Source organism: Odontesthes bonariensis, chromosome 8 (genome assembly GCF_027942865.1).
Source record: "Odontesthes bonariensis isolate fOdoBon6 chromosome 8, fOdoBon6.hap1, whole genome shotgun sequence".
Taxonomy (NCBI): domain Eukaryota; kingdom Metazoa; phylum Chordata; class Actinopteri; order Atheriniformes; family Atherinopsidae; genus Odontesthes; species Odontesthes bonariensis.
Window position 1 is genome coordinate 24,420,082 of NC_134513.1, and position 18,544 is coordinate 24,438,625.

The 18,544-nt window shown below is 40.5% G+C and overlaps 1 protein-coding gene across 1 annotated transcript in view; it reads left to right on the forward strand.

The window, feature by feature from the left end:
• The window catches only part of LOC142385507 (caspase recruitment domain-containing protein 18-like), a 179,348-nt gene that overhangs the window by 81,462 nt on the left and 79,342 nt on the right, over positions 1–18,544 (forward strand). The gene's annotated exons all lie outside the window — the stretch shown is intronic.

An 18,544-nucleotide genomic window follows, 5' to 3' on the forward strand; every position in this document is an offset into this window, starting at 1 on the left:
GTCCTCAAGCCTTTCGAACAGGCCACTGTTTTTCTCAGTGGAGAGTCCTATGTCACAATATCTGTTTTACCTCCACTGCTGAAGGGTCTCCATAAGTCTACAAAGAAAACCACATACAAGTCTGCTGCTGCGAACTCTTTTCAGATTGCTGCAGACCAAGAGATGAAGGCAAGGTGGGAGTCTGAGTCTGCTTTCAAAGAGAATGGACAAAATGTGGCCATCATTGCTGCTGCCCTTGACCCCCGCTTTCGTAGGATGAAGTTCCTGTCACCCGAGGATGCTTTGAAGGTACAAGTACAAATTCAGGCTCTGATAATTTATATCAAAAGAGCCAAGCAACAACTGGAAACGATTGAGCAGGAGCACTTGGCCAGTCCCCAGCAAAAGAACACCTCTTTGCTGGACATTCTGCTTGGCTCTGACTCTGAGGGGGAGGGCAGCACTGAGGATATTGGCCAGGAGGACAGTGGTGAGGGTGAATCTGTGAGAAATGAGGTTCTTTTGTATTTTGGGGAGAATTGCATTCCAAGAGATCCTAGCCCACTTCAAAGGTGGAAGAAAAATGCAGGAAGGTTCCCCAACCTGGCAGTTCTAGCCAAATCCTACTTGTCTGTGCCTGCAACCTCCACTCCATCAGAACGTCTCTTTTCAGATGCTGGACATATTGTAACCAAAAAAAGGGCAAGTCTGACGCCGGATCATGTTGACATGTTAACATTCCTCCACTCCAACCGTCAAACTATATCTTGAATTCAACACACACACACACACACACACACACACACACACACACACACGCACACACACACACACACACACACACATACTGGCATTTATGGTTTATGAAATCATCTGACTTTTGGGGTGTTTATGAGGTCACACCTTTCCCTTTATCTGGTGAATGCAAGAAGTGTGTAAAAAATGTTTATTTTACCTATAAAAGACAAATCTCACTTCAAAAATACCAATTTACATTCAGAACATACATACATTTCATATATGACATTTCACAGGTTTATGAGCTCAGAACAGAATGGTGGTTTGCAGAGCCATTGATGGTTTATGAGGTCTGTTTACAAAAATATACAACTCTGAATTATTCATGGTTTAAGGAGACATTTGAGCATTGTGAGACCAGGACACATTTAATTGCAACATTCCAAAAACAAAGGGCTCAAAGAGGAAATAGAGAAGTTGTGTAAAAGTCAAGGCCTCAGACGTGCCAGTAGTCACTGGAGCAGTTGGGTTGGGACCACCAAACTGTACGAGTGTCTGGGAGATTCCACAATCAACTTTAGAAATATCAACCCTGAAGAACTGTCTTAAGCTGGGCATACACTGTGCGATTTTTGGCCCGATTTCGACAAGATTTTCAGTCGTACGACTATTTTGGAGATCTGGCCAGGTTTTGGCTCAATCGTGCGTCTCACATCGTGTAGTATGCATGGGGTAACGACAAACGATTAAGCCCTCCCGACCACCTCCCGATCGTTCGGATGAAAATCAAACTTGTTTGAAATCCTGGTCGCTCCTCGTGAGGCTCTCGCACAGTTGAAGCAGCTGGACGAGCCGATTTACCTCATCCTGTCACACTACGCATGCGCGAACATAGGTATGGAAGAGAAAATTGTCAACAGAAGAAGAAAAAGACAACAGAACAGCATGGCAGCGACCGGCGACCGAGTCCGACGTGTCGTGTAGTGTGAGCAGCCAGATCGCATCAGACCATCGGGTCGTACAGTGTGAGAACAGGAATCGTGAGCTGTGACGTTTTATCCCTTGCGATTCACTCGTACAGTATGAGCAGCAGTTGAATACCGCGATTGAAAAAATCGCACAGAGTATGCCCAGCTTTAAGAACAGCTAAAATGCTGCTCTAAATCCTCAACCTCAAGCCCCCTAAAGTTGAGTTGTAGTTTCTCCTGTTTAAACAGCCTTTTGTCTTATTCTGACATGTCATTTACATTTGGATAAAATGTGATTTATATAAATCTTGGTTGCACAACAGCATAGTATTTTGCATCGTCACTTCAAAGCTCTTTATGTCTGGAAAGTAGAGGCTTTTTGCTGTGCAAGTCTCATTATTCCTCCTCACATGTTTTTGTTTTCTTTCATGAACTCCACCTTCCTTCTACAGCTTCCATGTTAGGTTAAATGCTGCTGAACTGAAAGTAAAATGGCAATGAGTGAATGTGACTATTGATTTTGTGCTTCTCTGAGGGGCTAATACATTTTCTATATTTCCTTAATTCCCACTTCTCACAAAAACTTGAACAGGCTCTAGAGGATAAAATGTTCCAGTGCCAGAGATGTATAAAGTACTGGAGAAAAGTAGTGGAGTAGAAGTACCAGTATCATCTTGTCAAATGACTTGAGTAAAAGTCAAAAGTAACCTTTCCTTACCTTACTCAAGTAGAAGGACAAAAGTATTCAAAATGTGTTGTACTTAAGTAAAGCAAGTAGAAGTATTGCAAGTTTTGCTACTTGAGTAAAAAGTAGAAGTAGAAGTAAAAGTACTGCATTAACCCTTGTGTGGTGTTCATATTGTTGTTACTCAGCCAGTGTTCGTGGGTCTGGTGGACCCGTAGCATTTTGTGGTTTTTAATGCCTCACAATCAAGTATTTTATGTTAAAAAACTCAACAGATGTTTACTTCATCCCAATTACAAGCTGTATAAACAGTATATATGGTTAATATTTGCCCTTTACCTTCGTTAGATCACATTTATAACTTATTATTTAAAACGTAATAAAGAAAATCAATTAAAATCAAGATATGAGTGGAAACAAATTCACAAGTGAAGCAAGGTTTTTCAAAACTAATGACTTTTATTTCTTTGAACTCAGAAATTTAACCCATTCAGGTGCACAACACAACCTGAACACATGAACACATAGAGTAAACACATCAGTCAAGACAACACATGAGCCCCATTGAACACATGGCCTTTCGCCACTAGCCTATACAACACATGAGGGGCAGAGTTTTACTGTGTTTGTGTGTTGCAGATATACTTTTTGCACTTGATGCATGCATATTGTGTTTTTCTGTCCATCTTGGGTCCGCACACTTCGCACCGCTTCTTCTTGTTGCTGGTGTTCACAACCTAGAATAATGAAAAGATCAGGAATTTTTCTAACACCTCTCTCTCTCTCACAAGACATGAGTGCCAGACATGTACTGCAACAGCATAACACACTTACTTCAGCTTCTGCAGATTGTGGTTCTGTAGGTTGGGTGGACAGGGCACCAGCATTCTCCTCCTGAATCCTCCTCACGATGGCTACAGAGGCTGGGGTTCTGGGGACATGTTGTCTTTCCTCAATTTGTGGTCTCACCAATGCTTTTCCCAGATCCTCGAGAAAGAGGCGTCTCTTCTGGAGCTTCCCTCTGTTCCACTCTGGGTTAAGTGCCATCCAAATGACAAAGGTGTTGTTTGCTGAGATGTCCAACATGTCAAAGAATATCACCAGTGGCCAGCGTAGAGTCCTCCGTTTGCAGCTGTAGGCCGTCACCAGCTTGTCCATGTTGTCTACCCCTCCTTTTGTGGCATTATAATCCATGATGATCTCTGGTTTGTGATGTTCCTGGTCACAGATTCTTCCATCCCTGTGCAGTGTACTCATGAGTACCACATTCTTGTCTTTCTTTGGCACATAGGATACCAGGGATGTGTCAGCCGTGTAGGCAAACATGGAAGACTTGACAGGCCTGTTCTTTGTAGTCAGCAGTTGAGGTGGGAGCTCTGACTTGTTTTTCCGTATTGTTCCAACCATGGTCAGCTTCCTCTTTAGGAGCTCCTGTCCCAGCTTGTGTGAGGTAAAAAAATTGTCGCATGTGATGTTGTGTCCACTGAGTCCCTGAGACATGTCCAGGACAACTCTCATTCCTTGGTTTTTCTCGGGGGCTCCTCCATCAGGTTTCCCTGTGTAGACTTGTAAGTTCCAAGCATAGGAGGAAGTGGAAACCTCTTCTTGGGAATCCTCTCCCTCTACATCATCATCAAAACCTTCTCTATCTTCCAAAATCACTTCCAAGGCCCTCTGCGCAGAGATCCTTTTGGCCATCTTGATCGGTTGTGATTAGAAACCACACTGGCAAAGCTATATTTATAGTGTCCCGCCTCCAATTTGTAGCAGATAGAGTGGGAGAAAATAAAGTTTCCCGCAAGACAGAGGGTCAAATGTGCGGGTAAACAAGAGTAGATGCTTGATGTGTTGAGTGTTGATGCTTGAATTTTGTAAAAATGTTGCAAACTTGTGTGGGAACCGCAGGTGCAGAAACTCTCTCTGTCACTCACACGCACGCACACACGCACGCACACGCAAACACACACACACACACACACACACACACACACACACACAGTAACAGCAGGCCCAGACAGGAGGTGGACAGAGTGTAGGTACACAGAACATCAATTTCCACACTTCTTTTAGCCCTGGGTCCAGTAGACCCGAACATCTTATATGTAATAGAAATGTGTAGGGGGGGTGTACGGTGTGTGGTCATTAAAAATGTATTCTGATATATGTTCTTCACAGAAAATGAGCCAAGGCCAGTGAGTCTGAGTTTGAAAAATTAATTAATTGTATCATTTTTCTATCAATAAAAAATGAAAACGGGTCCCACAGACCCAAACACCACACAAGGGTTAAAAAAAATGGGGGAAAAAAAAGTCAGTCAAAAGTTTGAATACCATTTGGTTTATTAGAGCTCTGTACAATAAGTCTCTTATGAAGTGCAAATACCATTATGGTTTGTTATTAAAACAGCTTTGTAACACAAGTTCAGTTTTTAAGAAAACGTAGGGCAGTAGTTTTACTGCTTAAAACAGTGCTTCCAACCAGCTCGTGGTGCTTCAAGTATTATTAAAAAAAAACAAAAGTCAGAAGTGCACATAAAAAAATAATCAAATAAATTAAAATATCAAATAAAAACATCAAATAAAAAAATGTATAAAAAAAACCTTTTCCGGGCTTTGTCGCCAACTCAAACCTTTCACACTGATTTGCTTAAAGAAGCCAGTTAGGCAGCAAGGAAGTTTTTGTTTACCCTCAGAAGTAGTTGATTCTCAACATTGCAATCATGCAGTCTTGCTCGTCTTGGGCTAAAGACTAATCCTGCAATACTGAAAAGCCTCTCGCAGGCTGCTGATGCTGGGAGGGGAGTGTTTAATCGGACAGACATCTTACACACAGCTGGAAATGACTTTAGCAAGTCCAAGTTATCGGCTGAACAGGACAAGTAAGCTTCTAGCTGTTTTGGACCATCTTGTGCCTTTGATCTCTTCATGCTGGAAAAAAAGTCCCCTTCATCAGATGAGCTTGAACAGCTGACCTCACCGGAGTGCAATGCACAGTCTTCAATGTGACATCTGATGTAGTCCATTCCTAAGACATAGGAAACATATCTTAAATGTGCAGTCCTTTTTCAGGAAAGGGCTTTTCTTACTAACATGGGACTTTCTCCATGTGTTTGCAATGCCAAGTCATTGAAAGCCATATTGAGCAATGGAAGTCGATGGTACCAATTAAAACATGGACTTCAAAATGAATGCAAAATTCAGCGTATTTAATAAAATCCAGTGATAGGACTAAAAATCTTCTTCTGAAATTCAAAATATGCTTCAAAGAGCAAGTTTCCCATTATGAATAATTAGAAAACGGTGGTAAGTTATTTGTGAATGGGCTGCATTAACTTCAAAAAATGAAACTGAAATATTACAGTGCACACTGAACACACTAAGAAAATTATCCAAATTTGTAGGCAATATTCAGAAATATAGCAAATATAGGAAAAATGAAAAAGGCCGGACAGTTACTTGGGCTAGTGAATCAGCAACTCATGTTAGTGAGCACTTGGTGCATTACAAAACATTGAGATTTAGAAATTAGTCTCCTACCTGTTTTTATGGTCTCCTCTTCCCGTGTCCAATGGGTCCGGAACTTTGGTAGCAAGATGGCAGCGGCCGCGAGCTCCGGGTCTTCCATCATGGGGCCAAAGCATTTGTCAATCCCGAGCTGGAGGGCGTTGACAAGGGGCTTGCAGTATGTTAGTGGTAGTTTCACCCTGTCCAGATTCTTCTCCTTACATATAAAGCTCTTAATGACCGAGCTCCATCATATCTTAAAGATCTCATTGTAAGATATTTTCCTAACAGAGCACTTCGTTCCCAAACTGCAGGTTTACTTGAGGTTCCCAGAGTTTCTAAAAGTAGAATGGGAGGCAGAGCCTTCAGTTATCAGGCCCCTCTCTTGTGGAATAAGCTGCCAGTAAATGTCCGGGAAGCAGACACCCTTTCTACTTTTAAGACCAGGCTTAAAACTTTCCTTTTTTATAAAGCTTATAGTTAGGTCTGTTGAATCTGATAGTGTGTCTGCTAGTGTGTCTTGTCCTGCCTCCACCTCTGGCACCCTCTATACTTTCATTACCCCCTACCCGAACCAGGGTTTGAATCCCATTCCCGCCTATCTTACCTCTTTTATTTCTACCCCTACCCGAACCAGGGTTTGCATCCCCACCCCGCTGTGACTGGTGTGCAGTTGGTGAGAGTGAGTTGTATGGCTTTGTTTTTGCTGGTATTTTTAGTGATTATAGGACTGTTTAGGTGAGTTTGTCTGCTGAATCTGCTAGTGTGTCTTGTCCTGCCTCCACCTCTGGCACCTTCTATACTTTCATTACCCCCTACCCGAACCAGGGTTTGAATCCCATTCCCGCTTATCTTACCTCTTTTATTTTTCCCCCTACCCGAACCAGGGTTTGCATCCCCACCCCGCTGTGACTGGTGTGCAGTTGGTGAGAGGCTGAGGTAGCTTGTGGCTGTAAAAGATGGTTCTATATATGGATCTATATAGGGAGTATAGGGAATTACTCACTGAGTCTGGTCCTTTATTTATTCATTTATTTTCGTTAGCACAAGTTTCTTGTGTTTACCTTGAATAGGGATGGCTCAGGTGATCCTGAAACATCCCATAGTTAAGCTGCTATAGGCCTAGACTGCTGGGGGGCCTCATCTGTCACACCTTTCCTCACTTTACTCTCTTTATGTATATGTGACATTATTGTGGTCATTAACTCGTGTTTCCCTGTTCCAACAGATATCCTTTGAACGGTGTTACAGTGCCGCCGCCGCCGCGGGCCCCCCCCCCCCCCCCCCCCCCTTTCTGTCTTCTCAAACCCCAGCTGGTCGAGGCGGATGGCCACCCTTCCTGAGTCTGGTTCTGCCAGAGGTTTCTTCCTGTTAAAAGGGAGCCGTTTCTCTCCACAGTCGCCTCAGGCACGCCGCTCAGGCCGGGAGATTGGACCGAAAAAACAAAAAGTTTTCAGTGCAATCTGTTGGTTTTCTTAGCTAGGAAATTATTTTTGAATTGGCTCTATATGAACGAATTGGATTATTTTATGAATTATGATTATTATTAATTAATTGAATTCCAATTGGCTTGAATTGGACTTACTATCTAAGTGCCTTGAGATGACATTTGTTGTATTTGGCGCTATATAAATAAAAATGAATTGAATTGAATTGAATCTTCAGTTGCTTGATTGTTGGGAGAAGCCACCCCATCTGCACATTGGTTTCAGCCTGCAAGATGTTTGTTGCCTGGGCCACTGGATTCATCACAACAGCAAATTCTGACAGGAATGCAAGTTCAGCCGGATTGAACCTATGGAGACAAGAACATGAAACTAATTATCAATCATGCAATAGAGAATGGTGTATAAATTTCATTTTTGAAGTAGGATATTGTCTATACCAAAGTTGAGAACATTTATTCACTTACATGGGAACACTTAAATCTGTGCAAATGGTTCTCATGGTCATCTCTCCCTTCTCCTTCACGATCTTCAGCAGCCTTTCAACAGCCATGAACACAGAGTTCCATCTGGTTACAACCGGTCGCACAAGTTGGAGGGAGCAAGCCTCTTCCACAGCTTCAGCTGCCACTGAGGATCTTGACCACTTGTTCCAAAGTGCATTGCACTTGGCAAATGTAGAGTAGTACAACTTCTTGTAAGCATCATTGGACATGGCCTTGCTAGCATCTGTAGTCGCAATTAGGTTAAGGATGTGACATGCGCAGCGCTGGTGCTTTGGGAGCTGAAACTGAAAGCCATCATCCTCATCCAGAAGAGAAGACACATCCACAAACTCTACCTCCTCCTCGTCTTCACCCTCTTCCTCCTCAGCGTCAGCACCACCAACATTGTTATTTTCGTCTTCACCGAAGACTTTGAAGGCTTTGACGAAGTTGGAGCCGTTGTCTGTGGTAGTTGCAACTATCTTTCCACGAATTTCGAATTCAGCGTGTACATCATTGAGCGCATTTGCAAGAAGGTCAAATGTGTGAGAGCCTCTTAATCTTCTACAGGCCAGGGCCACTGAGACTCTTGTTAAGGTTTCAGGGTCTAGCCAATGGGCTGTGACACCAAGGAAGCTTCGTCGCCTGGCTGACCAGCAGTCGGTGGTGGTTGCAATGTGGTCCACCGATTTCATGGCCTCTATTATTTTGTGCTTCATTTGTTTGGCAGCATCATCAATCTTCGACATGAGTGTTACGCGAGACATTATTTTTGCATTGGGCACTAGGTCACTTAGAAGGTCTCGGAAAGGCTGTTGTTCAACCAGGCTAAAAGGCTGAAGTCCTTGGACCACGAATTTAACAATGGCTTTGTCGAGACCTTTGTGTGACACCACAAAGTTCTTTGTCAATGTGGGCTGCTTAACGGAGGGAGAGGGAACAGCAACCTTCCTCTTCCGTTTCAGGGTTGTGAGGTCCTCGTATCGTATCAAATGGCTGCCATGCTTGCTCTGAAACAAAGAAAAAAAAAAACATTTTGGTTTTAGTATTACATAATTATTTCCTCAACACAACAATTAGCAGGGAAGCGGAATATGGCTATAAGTTAATAAGACAAATAAATCAGATAAAGCTATTCACAATTGCCCTGACCATCATTTTAGTTAACTGCTTTGAAATGGCTTAACACCATCCTCTTGGAAAGTGGGAAAAGCAGTGACATGCATTTGTCATTTCAAAGAGAGATATCAGGGTGAAAATGTGAATGATAAAACACTGAGACAACAGGTCTGACTGTCATTATGAAGGCCAATATTTCTCCGTGGCTCATTCCTGGGCTCATAGCAAAGCAGGATAAATAACTTGTAAATAGGGCACTTTGTTTATATATTAGTAATGTTTCACAACGATTGTAAAATTTCACCCATGTTTATCCATAACTGACAAATGCACACCACCCAATTCGTCCAAATGTCCTCTGGTCTACCAAACCGAACTTTTCTTGAAAAATCTATCAGGTGGCTGGCGGCATCGTCACATCGCTCGCTGCCAGTTCAAACAAAGACATGAAACTAAATTTTTAAAAAGTACTAAACGTAACCATTGTACCGTAGTTGTATTGAATTTACTATGCGCACTTTGTGAAATTAAAAGGCTGTGCTGGCGGATACTGGCTTCGTACGCGTGTCGACAATATGTGGGGCATGTTTGGGCAAAGTCACACAGTCTTCTAGATTAGAGTTAACTAATTAGCTAGTTACTAGCCAGTTACATTTGGCTACAACGCGCACTTGTAAAGTCTACTCTTGTGCACATTTTAACGGTAACTGCGGCACAAGCACTTCGTTCATAAAATCTATGAATCCATAATATAATACCCGCCAGCACCACAACGATAAAAACTAAACATCTACGCGCATCAATCAGTGATTAGCACGACACACCTCAGTAGCCAAACCCCACAAAATATATGACATCAGGTTAAGCCTTTACTGAACATTCAGCTGACACTGCTAGCAACAAAACCAGCCGTTAAATGTTTGAAAATCTCATCTTACCTTGATATGTTTTTTCAGGTTCGAAGGAGAATTTTTGAATGCCAGAAGCTCTGTGGGCTTGGGCAGGCAGAGGAGCCACTTCATACGAAATGAATTCTCTTTTTGTCCCTCAAAGGAGAACATTGAATCTAAATAGGGCCAGGGATGGCAGCCGTCATCCTCCTCCTCCTCGCCGCAATGTGAGGTGGTTGGTGTCGTTGATGTTGATGGCGATACCTCGTCTACCTCATCCATCTTGCCAACATGCCAGTGTCAATGCCAACTGAGCGTCACTGACCGCGCTAACCCTTCCACGTAAAACAACAACTTGCACACTGCAGAAACGTCACACCACTTTATAACCCATCCGACAATAAAGTCACAAGCCTTACCATCAAAACCATATGCATGGTTCTGACATTACTGGCATGGGGACGTTACAAAACAACTTTATAAACAGCATGTAACTCACCGGCTGGTTGTAGGCTCGCGCATGTGAAAGCCCAAAAGAGTCGATGGAGAATAATCCCATATACAAAACAATTATATTCTCTAGAAAAACTGCGTTCAAGTATTTAAAACATTACAACAATACATGCCCAACAATACATGCCCAGTAATATTCTTGGCTTGTGACTTTATTGTCGGATGGGTTATAAAGTGGTGTGACGTTTCTGCAGTGTGCAAGTTGTTGTTTTACGTGGAAGGGTTAGCGCTTGCCCCTTAGCCACCACGTATTAGCCTCGCATGACATGCTGTGCGGACAGCGCGATCTTCACACAGGGAGCGCAGATACGCACCTCTCTGTGTCCTACTATCACTATTTGACAACCCCTAGCAATGGAAACACGCTTCAAATGCCCCGGAGTTCCCCTTTAAACTTGGTTTGCTGTCACTGCTTTTTTTTTGCTTTCTGCTTGCACCCACCACCTCCCCTGCTCCACCGACTTCTCATTGCCAAACAATGTCATACTGTTGTCATTGTTGCTTGCTCTGTTCTAGGGGGTTTGTTGCCTTTACAGCAAATGGAAGGCACTCCACCTGAGGATGCTGCTGTTCCCTGTCTTGGCTTCCATGGAGCTCATGGAAAAGTCGGGAACTTCCTCCGAACAGAGCCATACCGCCAAACATAAATTGTATGCATTCAGAATATGCTTCTGAAATTCATCTCGGTTCTCGTCTCGTTTTGACGAGAGTGGTTCTGACAGAACTGACTTCAAGAATAATACTGAATAAATTATTTTTTTGGTATAAATAGTAGTATAAATAAGTATGAACAGTATAAATAAGTACAAAACTGAATAAATTACTTTCGTATAAAGAGTAGAAATCAGTAGAAATATAAATCTGTAAAGTATAAAACTGAGTAAATTATTTTCGTACAAACAATATAATTCAGTAGAAATAAGTATAAACCTGAATAAATTACTTTCATATAAATAGTGGTATAAATAGTACAAATCAGTATAAATATAAATCTGTAAAGTATAAAGCTGAATAAATTTATTTTTATAAAAATAGTAGTATAAATTGTATAAATATGTATAAATCTGTAAAGTATAAAACCGTGTAAATTATTTTTGTACAAACCGTAGAAAAAAGTACAAAGCTGAATATATTACTTTTGTATAAATAGTAGCATAAATAGTATACATCAGTAGAAAAATAAATCTGTACAATATAAAACGTAAGAAATTATTTACATTTAAATAGTAGTATAAACAGTACAAATCAGTATAAATATAAATCTCTAAAGTATAAAACTGAATAAATTATTTTCATACAAATAGTAGTATAAATAAGTATAAATTTAAATCCAACAGCTACGCAAGAGATGTCTAATGGATGCTCAGGGTCCTTTGGACTGATTGTGCATCTGCCAACAATGACACAAAATTGATCTGCCAGAACAGGTTGTTTTTAATCAAGAAAATCAGGAAAATGTGAAAATTGAAACTAAAGTCAATAGTTTATTGTTTTTGAATGAAAGTAAGGTAAAAGTCCATATTCAGTTTAGGTTTTCTGATGCTTGTAGGTAAGGCCCTTGTTCCTAACAAAATCTCTGATGTTTTGCCAGGTACGGTCTTGTAAATCTGGATGCTCACATTTTTTGCACAGCTCCCATATTCCCTTACTTGCCAAGTGGGATTTTATTATGTGAGTTTTAAAGTGTTTCATCACAGCACTGCTCCATGGTCTCCTTGTATAAGCCACTTTGCCTTTGATAGTAACTGGAATCAAAACAGAAGACAAAAGGAAGACAACATTTTTATTATTGCCATCCAATTGAACCAAATTAAAATCCAACATAGATTTAAAACAAAGACTTTTTCTTGGTTTTACTACATATATTTTATGCAGGGTTTTTACCTTTTAATATTTACATTTAAATATTTGATTACAATATATCTGTAACAATGTCTATAATAGTCATTGTAGACATCACTACCTTTACCTTTGGATGAAGTTTGAGGAGATGTATTGGAGGTCACCTCATGTGAATCTGAAGCAGGGAGACAAGGATAATGCATCATAAGTTCTTTTTACCTGTCAGTTTTTATTATTATAACATGTTCAACTGCATCTAATTTTCATTCAGTTTAATTAATATTCAACAAGCTGAATGGACAATCCACATTGAGGCATCACACATCAAGCAAATAAATATATGAAATCTGTTCTAAAAAACCACTGACTGTGGCATACTCTTCACAAAACAACAACCCAACAAAAGTGACTTCAGTCCTCGTTTTTTGGACTCATTTTAGTACAATTATTAGTTTAGTACAAGCAGCACCAAGCCGTGTATTGCACACAAGGGATTTGACTGAGAGCAGAATTAATTTGGTGATTGGCCAATCATTTACATCACTGCAAACTCCAACCATCATTTCTCATACAATGGAGCAGTGGACTGACGGACATGCTTTCTGCTTTGAGAGCTGCTTAGTGTGGAGAAGCGTAATTATAAGTTTAATATTTAACAGCACTAGGAACAAATGCATCCCGTTTTGGAGTAGAATGATCATGATTTAGCAGCTCTGCTAGAAGTCTCTTGGAAGAATGGGCAGTAATTAAGAAGAGAGAAACAGTGCAGCTCTGGTCAACCCTCTGTTGGAGTTGCAGTTTTGTACTGACGGTGTGAAACAATGCAACTACATAACATTAGTTTGGGATGATATGCATTCTATGTTTTGTTTGGAATTTTCTTTTAAATAAAGTTAACACATGGATATTAGTGTACATCTTTTGACTGCATTACATAAATCCAAAAGGTTTTTAGGTAAAAGTAATATAGATACAGTGGGGAAAAAAGTATTTAGTCAGCCACCAATTGTGCAAGTTCTCCCACTTAAAAAGATGAGAGGCCTGTAATTGACATCATAGGTAGACCTCAACTATGAGAGACAAAATTAGAAAAAAATTCCCAAAATCACATTGTCTGATTTTTAAAGAATTTATTTGCAAATAAGGGTGGAAAATAAGTATTTAATTACTGTAGGCTGCTGCGTCTTTGAATACAGTAGGCAAGTATAAACCTTGGCTTCAGCCTATTCCTGTTATTGGTTTATAAAGTAGTATTTTGTTTTGTTTTGTTTTTTGTAATGTTAATTTACCAAAGTGAATCTGAACTTGATACAACTAAGACCTTAGGTGATAAAGTCTTTACATGAGATAAAGGTAGTGACAAATATAATTGAGAAGAAATACATTAATTTTGAGGTAATTACAAAGGTAATCCACCTTCACATGTATCCTTTTAAGAAATTTTCACAGAAATAGAAAGATTCCCTTCCCTCCCAAAAGAGCAGAACATTTTTAATTTAGAACAATCAAAGTACATACCAGTAATGCCTTCCAGAGCATGAACTGCCAGTGATTCATCATCAGAAGAAGCATTGTCGTCTTCACTCTCATCTTCATCTTTATCTGAGAAATCTGGACCAAGTAAACACACCATTTTATTTGTGTTAAAACACTTTTGGACTCTAAAATCACAATAAACCATCTGAGATAATGTAAGAATTCTATTTTAAGAGCAGACACAGATTCAGAGCAGACTCAGACACCAATTTAGGGACTCAAGAAACCTTTGAATGTGTTATTGAGGAAATTGGCTGATTAGGGTGTAACACCATGAGTTTCCAACATATAACGTTTTTACAATATTAAAATTTTCTGACTCAATTTCTGTTTTTTATCATCCGTTAGCCATATTTATCAAAATTACAAAAGACAAAAGGTTTGAAATAATGAGCTGTATACAGTTTTTCTCTATTGCTTAAACACATTTCACGATACTGCCCTCACTTTTCACAAAACTCTAAACACAAAACACTTTTCTAAAGCTACGTACACACAACCTCACAGTCTCTTTTCAAAACCAACCCATCACACCAAAACAGTTGCTCATATGCTCAAAACCAACCCATCACACCAAAACAGTTGCTCATATGCTCAAAACCTACCCATCACACCAAAACAGTTGCTCATATGCTCAAAACCAACCCATCACACCAAAACAGTTGCTCATATGCTCAAAACCAACCCATCACACCAAAACAGTTGCTCATATGCTCAAAACCAACCCATCACACCAAAACAGTTGCTCATATGCTCAAAAGCAAACTTTGACACCACAATACCACTCAAGGCCTGCAAAAATGTAAACACTACTGAGCATCATTAACCACATTACCAAAAATATTGAAAACACAATTTTCAGAGTGTGAGACTGTTCTTTTTACAGTTTCACAACTGCCAGGATGCATTTGAGCTTATTTATTCTCAAATATGTATTGGGCATTTACTATAGATTTGTGCATTTCATAGGAATAATGAATAATGCAGAAAATGCAGTAATAGCACAACTCAATGCAGAAATGAGTACTGTAAACTCCATGGAGGATCCATTACACACAATAGATACAGTGCAGTAACAACTGAAAACACAATGTTCAGGGTGCGATTTCTTTTATTACAGTACGTTGTACATAACGTAAATTGACACTGAAATCATTGGGCGGCATCACATCGTCGGGCCACAGGACCTCATCAACGTCACAGGCAATATTGTCCATTTAAATATTTGTAATAATCACTGTATGTTTCAACAACATTTTTGAGAATATACTACTAACAGCAATTAGTTTTAATAAGTGCAATTGTTATTGAATTCAACTAAATTTTATTTGAGACGTAACTTAACAACTTAAAAAAATCAAGTAAACAGAGCGGAAGTGACGGAAGATTCTGTAACGGTTCTGGGACAGATCTGAGAAGGACGGTAGCAGTCAGGCTTGGCGGGCACAGCGGATTGAATTTCAAACCTGACTTGATGGTCATTTTGAACAAATTTATAGTTTCTGTATAAATTCTGTAAGCCAGACATGAGCATGAAATATCATTTGACAAACATTAGTATCGCGACGAGCTAGCTTCACTCATTAATTTGCCGTGTTAGCACCTGAACAACTCGAGGCGACACATCATGTAGCTCGAACATTTAATGTGTGAAACTGCAACATGTTGCACATTTTAAGGTGGAGACAGGTTTGGAAATAAAGCCTAAAACTTTTCGCCCTGCCAAGCTAGCCATAGCACCTATTTATAACAGTATCAAAGACGCTTCGCAGACTAGCTTTGCAGACCGCGCAAAGTATGTTCTCTCTCTATTCGCGCCTTGAGTGGAGCCGAAGTCGTGGCTTGGAGTAGCACCCCCCCTCCCCCACCACCTTTCAAAAGGTGCCACACTTGAACCCAGATCACCAAGGGAAAAAGAGAGCCTCACGGCATAATCACAGGCCTGTGAGCCACTGGTGCACCCCATTTAACCCAAAGTAAGGTAAAACTGTATGGAATGGCACTCTAAGCTCTGCACATTTGTGGCATCATCGAAGGAGGGACTTCTTAAACACTATCGACTGAAACATGGACATTTTGGTCGTGGACATTTCCTGCCTTGTATTCATTTGAACTGTCCATGTTCCTTTAAAACTTGGGGTGGCTTGCGTACACACTTGTATAGAGCTCACAAATCAGAGGAAACTTAAAATCAAAGAGATGGGATAGCTTTTAAATGTAAAATTTGTGACTCATGCTTTCCAAATACAAAAGATTATTTTCAACACATTAACTCTCATCTGAAAAGACTAGAAACAATAGTTTGTGTTTTTGATGGTTGTGAGTTCAAAACAAACATATATGGCACTTATGCTACTCACAAAAGTCGAAAGCACCAATCTTACTCATGTGATGACTTTAAGACTGATGTGATTGTAAAACTTCTACCAGTGTTCAACAGAATGAAAGCCAATTTTCATCAGTGGAATCAATTGAAGATGTGGAATTGGATACTACTGTAGATTTGGATTGCGAAGGACATACAAGTGCAATTGTGGAAGTAATTGGTTCTCTTGTTGAGGTTACAGAGCATTTATAATGTCACAGGTAAATGTTTAGATTACTTGGTGGAACAGCTCCAGTTTATTTGCGCATCATCATCGCAGTACATTCCAAATTTAGTGAAAGAGATTTTTACACAGAATAACTGCACTGTTGATGAAAATGTTATCAGTGAGTTAGTTGAAAAATTACAACTCTGTAATCCTCTAACTAAAGCTTTTGGTCCTGATGGTCCTTTTCATTGTAAGTAAAAGAGGGATAAATACTTTAAAGAAAACTTCCATTTTATTGAGCCAGTTGAATATATATTCGATCCACTGGACAGTTGTTGTTTTCAACAACATTGTCCGAATCTCACAGCACTGACCACTGCTTGGTTGCGCGTAATACATACATGCTAGCGTCGCCACTCACACAGTAATTAGAAGGTAAATCAAGTAAATTAATTCACGTTGGGCGAAATATTTCGAGTGGAGACGCTGGCGACGCTAGCATGTATGTATTACGCGCAACCAAGCAGTGGTCAGTGCTGTGAGATTCGGACACTGCCTGGGTCGCCAGGAAAACGCTCCCACACACTTATTTATGTATCGGGAATGCGGGGATACACTTAATTTGGCCTGGGGGTGGCATATTCCTTTAACAGAAAAATTGAAGGATTTCCATTTTGTGACAGGGTACCCACCAGATGTGCTCCACGACCTCTTGGAAGGAATAATACCTTTGGAGTTGGCACTATGTTTTAAACTGTTTTTTAAAAACAGTATCACTTTGTTACAACTGAACAATTTAATTATTGAGTTTCCATATAATTGGATCAATAAAACTGACCGCCCCCAACCCATCCCACTAAATCTTTCTTCTCGCAGATCTAGTGGAAACGCACACGAGAATTGGACACTACTGAGATTATTACCATTTATAATTGGTTCGAAGGTGCCATTCAGTGATCCCGCATGGCAAGCTCTCATGACATTAACACTCTGGGGTCTAAAGCCCACCGGTGGGCATTTTTGACACATCTCCAAAAACACATCTGTAACTCTGTGAGTTTTTGTCATTGAAACATATAAGTGACACCATTAAAAACCTTGAAACTTCTAGTTTTCAAATATATATATTTTCAAATAAATTATATAGCTGGCCCTTTTTAAAGAGAGTGAACAGAAATCTTTGGATTTTCTGTAGTCTCAGGCCCCATCCACACGTAGCTGGGTATCTGCTAAAACGAATATATTTTTCTTCGTTTGGATCTGTCATCCACATGAAAACGCATAAAAACGCATCGTGAACGAATGTTTTTAAAAACTCCGGGCAAAGTGAAGATTTTTGAAAACTCTGTTTATGCATTTGCGTGTAGACAGAGATAACCGGAGTTTTGCGTTTTCAAAAGTCACAATATGCGCCAAAACAACAACAAATCTGCTTTAAAGTCTAAAGTGCGACCTTTGTTTACTGAAGAAGCATGGATGCCTTGAGAACTGTGGTGGTTATTATTGTGCAGGCGCTGTTTACTGCCTTGATTTTACACGCCCAAGTTATACTCCCAGAGGAATGGTGTGACAATTTCCACGTCCCGGTCCTCACTCCTGTCGCTGTCGGAATTATTACGTCCTCATATCGAGGGGCAGTCCACTGTCATGCCATGTCATGTCAGTGTGCTCAAAAAAGTTGCGTGCACACTTTATTATTTTGCTGACGAGGGCAGATTGCGCCAAACAGCAAATGCATTTGGGTTGTCAAGACAGGTGAAAACGCAGATGTTCGGTTATGTGCGGAAGGTGTTTTTTTCCAAAACGAGGTAATGTGGATACAAATTATTTTATAAACGGAGGAGGGGAAATATTCGGTTTTAAAAATACCCGGCTACGTGTGTACATAGCCTCAAGGCTCGTGTATACTTCGCAGCAGTGTGTCGCAGTGAGCTTGTCGCAGACACGACGCAGTTATTTTTGATTTATGCCTTGAAGCGCTGTCTGCGCTATGTTAATCCCACGCCACAACGCAAGAGGGACAATCACGAACAAGCTAGGATTGTGGGTGTTACGGTTACGGAGGTCATTCAACAACAATGGCGACTGGACGAATGCGCACTTTGATTGAGATGCAGCTGATCGATCTAGAAATAGAAGAAATATTGCTACTACTGGAGCTGGCAGAGAGGCGAAAGAATCGTCACGGTTAGCACGGTTAGCGTCAGCCGGTTAGCAAACCGGAAATACGCATAGTGTAGAGCGGATCAGACCCGTCGCCAGATCTCAGTCTTAAGGGGGGCTTATGAAATCCAACAGGGGGGCACC